General features: G+C 39.8%; 1 pseudogene; it reads right to left on the reverse strand.

Annotated features, from left to right (window-relative positions):
* Positions 1-364: 364 nt before the first annotated feature.
* On the reverse strand, positions 365-2,366 carry LOC150057311 (ralA-binding protein 1 pseudogene; annotated as a pseudogene).
* Positions 2,367-7,150: the final 4,784 nt, after the last annotated feature.

The raw sequence follows: 7,150 nt of genomic DNA on the forward strand, positions 1-7,150 counted from the left end.
CAATGGGAATCCACAAGGCAGGCGCAGCCGTGACCTGGTTTGGTGACCCACCCCTTGAGAAAGAAATCCTGATTCTGCTGTGACTGAAAAAAAGAAAAGAAAAAGCAAAGACAGAGATTTTTGGTTGAAAAAGAAGCCACTCCAGGGTTAAAAGTTATTTTAACAAGGAAAATTAATTCTCAAATAAGCTCACACTATCTGGAAAACTCATGTGTCCCCTACAAGCCCACAGAACCTCCAGAACCTGAGCCTGACAAGGAGAAGTCAGATGTGTGGAAGAGGAAGAGTCTCTGAGAAGAACCTTTACAGAATGTACAGACGAGAGCCGTGCGGACGCTCGGGATTACAGTAAAATGCACAGGGCCTGGCAGTCTGAAGGTTTGTGGCTGCTCCACAGGCTGCTCAGATGGGCGTCTCCTTTCGGTCTTTGCTGGGTGAGGGCTTTGCCTGCTCCTTGCCCACCTTTGGCTGCTCTTTAGCTGCTTTGATCTCAGGGACACCATCGTGGGGCGGCAGGCCCACACCACCTCGCCTCTCAGGCTCCTCGTCCTCCTGTGACTGCTGCTCAGACTTGCTTCGCTGCATCTGGAGCAGCCGGAGCTGCACTCGCAGCTCGATGATGGCCTCACGCTCCAAGTGAACTGCTTGGTTCAAGTGATTGTTCTTTATTTCCAGCTCTTCGTTTTGTCTCTGCAAGTCTTCCAGAATGATCTGCAGCCCCTCCTCATCCTCACTCTCACTCTCACTCTCAGAGGAGTACTCCTCGGTTTCACCGCGGCCGTGCTGCTGGCGGCTCTGGACCTCTGCAATCTCGGCTCTGAGGCGGTCAATCTCTTCTTTTTCTGAGACAATCTGCCGACGTAGAAACTTCTCCATAGCCAGGAGCGCCTCCTGTTCAGTCAGGATCTCATTCTCCTGGGCAAGGAGAACGTTTATTACTTCATTTTCATTCATCTCTTCTTTGGAAACATCCTCTTTTGAAAGGCTGGCTATCTCCTGTGCAATCTCGGTGTCGCACTCTTGTCTTTTGGCCTCTCTCAATTTTCTTTTGAGGGCTGTCAAAATTCTTTGTACTTCCCACAATCTTTCTTCTTTAGATAAATCCTTTATCCCACCCTGCAGGTCTCGATGTAAACAATTCGAAAGAAACTCCTGTCTCTTGATCTCCTCCTGGATGCTAGCCTGGGTCTCTGGTCATATGGGCATTGTGGCCACATTGGACCAGCGCAGAGGTCTTGTCACTGGCTTTAGTACCACATTTCCAAAGAGCTCTTGCGCATGTGTGAAAAGCACAAACAGAACACGACTGCTGTACGGTTGGGCTGAGCACTATAGAGATGTTCTGAATGTTCATTTTTGTTTCCAGTTCCTTGGTGATGACGTGGTCCATATGCACAATGAGCCAGGAAATCAGAAGGTAGTTACACTGCGGGAGCTCCTTGAGCAAACGCTGGAATTCTTGAACTTTCTCCATCTCTGTGCTACTCCCACAAGCCTCTTCAAATCGGGGCATAAGCTCTTTGGTAAGTAAATTCTCTGGAAGGTCTCGCAAATATTGTTTCAGCAAACTGGCTACAGTGTTAGGCTCATATTCTTCTAAGTTTGGAGATTCCTCTTGGTCATAGGCTGCTTTTAACTCATCCACCTTTGATTTAATTCCTAAAACTCTGTAGATACCTTCACACTTCATGCCATACTTCTCCATGTAATCCACGCATTCGCGGAAGACAGCTGGCAGTCGAACACCACCATACATCATGGTCCTCTCTACCGCATCAACCAGAGGAACTCCAAAAATGGGTTTGAGACTTGGAACATCAGTCTGAGGCACCTCTGGCTCCTGAATTGGCTTCTTTTTCTTCTTCTCCTTCCACTATTTAACAATATCAGCTGCTGTCAAGTCTTTTGACTTCTTTATGTTTTTCTTCTTTAGGTTTCTCTTTGATTTTAAAATCTTTCTCCTTCTTTTTAGAGAAGCTGGGCTTCTTAAACACATGGATTCCCTTGGACCTCTTCATCTTGGAAGGACTTTCAGCTTCTTCTCCTGAGCTATCTTCCTGGAAGGCAGCAGAGCCTTCAGTTCTTTTTTCCTTTTTCTTAAATTTTCCTTTTTTCTTTCCATGGTCTTTCTCATCATCAGACACTATATCAGGAGGCTCGTGGAGGATGTCATGGGGAGGCGAAGGCTCACCCGTGCGGTACAATCCAGGGAACTTGGTGGGGCTGATCTCTTCAGAGCTGGGGGTCCGGGTCAGTCCGCTGCCATGCTCAGCTCTGCGGTGCTCACTGGGGCTGCTGGTGGGGGACAGGAAGCACTCAGTCATGCTGACACCCTGACAAAAAAGGCAAGTGGTTCTTCTCTGTTACCTATCCATTACACCTGCCCCGCTGCCGTGCAACCATCCGCCTCGCTGCTGCTGCTGCCTCCCTGCGCTCAGGCTACCGCCTCAGCTACGATCACTGCCTCCAGCGCCGTGGCCCCGGTCGGCCCCGGGCGCCCCATTCCCACCCTGCCCAGCCTCCGCCTGGTATCTTTGGTGTGGCCTTGTTTGTGGTCGTTTGGGTAAATGCCCAGTGTGGGATAGCTGGGCCATAGAGGAGCTCTATGTCTAGTCTTTTGAGAAACCTCCATACTACATTCCAGAGAGGCTGAACAGTTCACATTCCCACCAGCAGTAGTAGCCACATCTCTATCAGTATCTGTTATTGTTAGGTTTCTTGAAAATGACCATTGTAACTAGGGTAAAGTGGAATCTCAGTGTTGTTTGGATTTGCATTTCTTTGAGTTGCTGTTTCTTTGAGTATTCATTTTTTGGGGGGTTAGTTTTTTGAGTTCCAAATATATTTTAGATATGAGGCTTTGTCGGATATATAACCAGTGTGATTTATGTACACAGTGAAATTCTATGTTTTCATCAGAAATAATGACAATACCCCATTCATAAAGAAATGGAAAAATAGATAAATTATGTTAAGTGAAGAAAGCCAAACCCAAAGAAACATAGGCTACATGGTTACCCTCAATTATAATAATTAGTATATGTCTAGGATATTATTATCAGAGGATTATGATGGCTCAATAGCAACGTGGATATGACCATATAAATCAAGGCCTATTGAAATAATCTTCAAGAAATGGAAGCAAGAGGTTTTTTTCTTTTTTCTTTAATTGTACTGTTTACAGTTATTCCCTGTTTATTTACTGTTCTCACTTCTTTAGATTTCTGTGTCTTTTGGCTTGTATTTAAGTTTATTAGATTTGGGGAAGGGAAGGGAAATCACAAAAATGATAGGACAAAAGATGAACCAATGCAACAGTGATACTCACTAGACACTAGGTTGAAAGCGAACTTTACAACTTAGGGGAGGGGGAGTTGTGATGGAGAGTCAGAGAAAATGAGGGAGGGGTTAACATTGTTGAAAGAACGTACTTACTACCTTATTTATTTAACTGTAATGCTTCTGTACATCACCCTTACAATACATCCCTTAGATGTTTTAATGAACATTGCAACTATTTCTCCTAACTGCCAACTCCCCCTCTCCCTGCTTAATAACAAATGACAGAAATATTTTTTCAATTAGTCTTCCCAAAAATGATAAATTTTCTCTAAAATGTTTCTTCCACTTTCCATATTTTCCCATCTAAAATACAATGCATTAAAATTTTAACTATGTGATTACTTATCCATATGACAGTTTCCTATCCATTCCATGACTTCCCAAAGGTAAAATGGCTTACATATACAGTCTTTTCTTATAGGAATATATCATTCTTTAGGATTCAGCTTGTTGATAGATTCAATAAAACAAACAGCTTTGTATAATATCCAGCTTTATTTATTTGCTTATGGGAGTGACTTTCCTTTGCATATCTTTTTACATTACAAAAAGGTAATAAGCTCTGCCAAGGCAATCTTGAAGAAAACCTAATTGTAGGTCATGACACTGCCAAAAAAAAGATAAATCATAAAGTGGTAGTAAATAAGGGAGTGTAGCTTCTGTACAAAGGCAGAAAAATCAACAGAATGGAATAGGGAATTAGGAGTGAATGTTTACCTTGATATTGATTCATTCTGTATTTGTTTCAGGATTGAACATAACGTGTAGAAATGAACATATCTTTTCTTTTTGGTCAGGCATGGGGCTTGAACTCTACACATGGTGCTGTCCCTGAGCTCTTTAGCTCATGAACCACAGTGTCATTTCTGGTTTTCTGGTGGTTAATTGAAAATAAGAGTCACATGGACTTTAGTTCCCGGGTTGAACCTCAATCCTCAGATCTCAGCCTCTTGAGTAGCTAGCATGGCAGGTGTGAGTCACTGCACCCACTAAATGAACATATCTTTAGAAATAATTTATTTAGGAAATGGTACTGTGGCTCAAGTAGTAGAGTGCCAGCCTTGAGTATAAAGAGGGCTGCAGGCCCTGAATTCAGGCCCCACAACCAAGAACAACAACAGATTGATAATGGGATGGAACTTCTGATGCATCTTATGTTAAAACAAATAATTTCAAGTTTTCCCTCCTTCTCGGAAGATAGACTGAAAATAATAGTAATATTAAAAGAAAGAATAGGAAGAGGAGAGGAAGGAGAGGAAAATGGATACAGAATGAGGTCTGCATACCTAGGAGCTAGCAGGAGGGGGATGGGAGCCAAGGAGAGGAGGAACTATATGACTATATTGAAGTACATTATGTTTATATGTGAAAATAGCATCACAAAATCATTAAAAACTCTAAGAATAAGTAGTTATAATAACAGAGAGGGCTATTGATGGTAAAGTGTCAACTTAGAATTAGTAACAGAGAAGTAATTAAGTTCACCATATAGCACATTTTACATATACACATATCTATATACAATCTATACACACACACATATATATATATATACATACTTACATACACATATACTTATATATATATATATACATATATACATCTCCATATATCCACACATATCCTAATGTCATTTATCTTGCATGTTGCAGGGAAGAACTACAAATGAAGATTCCCCTTTATTAACAGCTTATAGAACTAAAGAAAGGATTCTGCAATTAATATTGCAACTTTGCAGTTATTTCATTCCATGTTATGTTTTTCTTATAAGTTCCAAAGTATTTTAGATTGATAGACATGTGTGTATGTCTGAGAACTTTGAAACAAATTAACTTTTGGACATGGCAAAACGATTTTACTCAATGATAAAGGAAAAAAAATTTATACAAGCACAGAAGCCCTTTACCAAGATTATTTTCAAGGATCATGAATTTGCTATTTGACTCCACAGGGCAAGTTGGTAGGCTTTAAGATTGACAGCTATAAGACATATGTCCATAATGTTTGTAAGAACATAATGTTCTGCTTCAGTTCACCACAGTGCAGGCAAGATGATTGTTTCTCTAATTGGGACCACTTTTGTGTGATGAATCATCAAACCCTGAGACATCCCAAGCTGCTGGAGATAATTACATCCTGATTATCATCAACATCTTCATGAGGAATGGAGTGAGTGGGTGAGCATGCTGTCAAAATGATTCAATTGAAATCACTAACATTTTACTTTAAGTTGTGTTCCTAAAGCCTGAGGTGCATGGTGGGTAATAAATGATGTGTGTCATAGGAATTGAAATTTACATACAAATGACTTTGTAGACTACATCAGGAAATAATTCAATGGAAGTACAGATCACTCTATTAAGTACAGATCATTCCTCCTTTTTAGTTAAATATTTTTAATCTTTATTGGTTGTAGAAAAAGGTTTCCTGGTGTTATTTCCATATTTCCATTACATGCAATGTACTCTGATCAACTCTACTTTCTTTATCACTCTACCTCATCCTCTCACACTTTTTCTTTCTTTTTATGCTCCCTGTGCTATATGGATCACCATGGCATATGCATAGCTTTTCTGGGAAAGTATTTCACTTAGACTATGATTTAATCAAAGAATTCGAGTATAATATTGAGGCAGCTTGGTTATACAGTCAGTTGTTAGAACAGAAATGGCTGTTTTCATCTACAGTTTCAGGCATTCTGTAATTGGCTGAAGCAGAAGGCTTTCCAAGTTCCCGGAAAGGAAAACCTATAAAAGTAAAAAAGTGAAGGAAGAGATAGGTTGGAGAAAAGTGACAGAGGGATGCGTAGGGAGGGATGGGTGAGAATCTTGAAAGGAATGAAATTGATCAAGACTGTGTATTCATAAACTGCTTTGTTGAGTGGCAACTCTGTTTGTAACTAAAGATAATAAAATGTTTTTTAAGCAACAGCAAAATAAGAAAGCTAGGACTTCAGAATTCATTAGAATGATATATTTTTATAAAAGAAACTTAAAAAAAATGTCAGTGCTCTTTTAGACTCATTCAGTCTTCAAGGCTTAATCCTGATAGGACTAGCAGTGAAAGTAGAGACTGTCATTAGGGTTCAGGCTAAAACTTAACTATCTTTGAGGCTCAGGATAGAGAGGAAGGTTTAACAAAAGTTTTAAATGAATTATAGGAATGTACTAGAGGCTCTTTTTAGGGGTTTGAGTACTATGAACTATAGAGGATGAATAGGGAGAATGAATTTTCAAAATAATTTATGTAATGTAGGAAAGTAAACCAAAAATATTGAAATTGTTTTAAGTAATAAGGTGAAAGTCTGGAACATAGAGAATATTGCACAAAAATCATCCAAGTCATTTTTGTTTGTTTATGCTAATCTATGGTCTGAGTACTATCCCTGAGCTTTCATGTTCAAGGTTAGCACTCTACCACTTGAGCCTCAATGCCACTTCTGGTTATTTTGGTGCTTAATCAGAGTTAAGAGTCTCAGAGACTTTCCTGCCCAGATTGCCTTTGAATCAAGATCCTCAGATCTCAACCTCTTGAGTAGCTAGGATTATGGACATGAGCCATCAGCTCCCAATTAGATCATTCCTTTTAAAAAAATTCTGCTCTTTTTTTAAGCACTGTGGCAAACATTTTCTAGATGAACATGAATTTTTTCAGATTTCCAAAGAGTTTTTTTTACAAAGCATCAATAGGGGAAAGTTCAAGTTATTAGGGATATATGACATATTCTGTTGTTAAAACACATACTTATTACTATGAAGTCATACAAGGTTACAAAATATTGAATAAAAATCTTCTGGAAATTCTAAGG

This window comes from Megascapheus bottae, chromosome 10 (assembly GCF_031878675.1).
Source record: "Megascapheus bottae isolate mThoBot1 chromosome 10, mThoBot2.hap1, whole genome shotgun sequence".
Taxonomy (NCBI): Eukaryota; Metazoa; Chordata; class Mammalia; order Rodentia; family Geomyidae; genus Megascapheus; species Megascapheus bottae.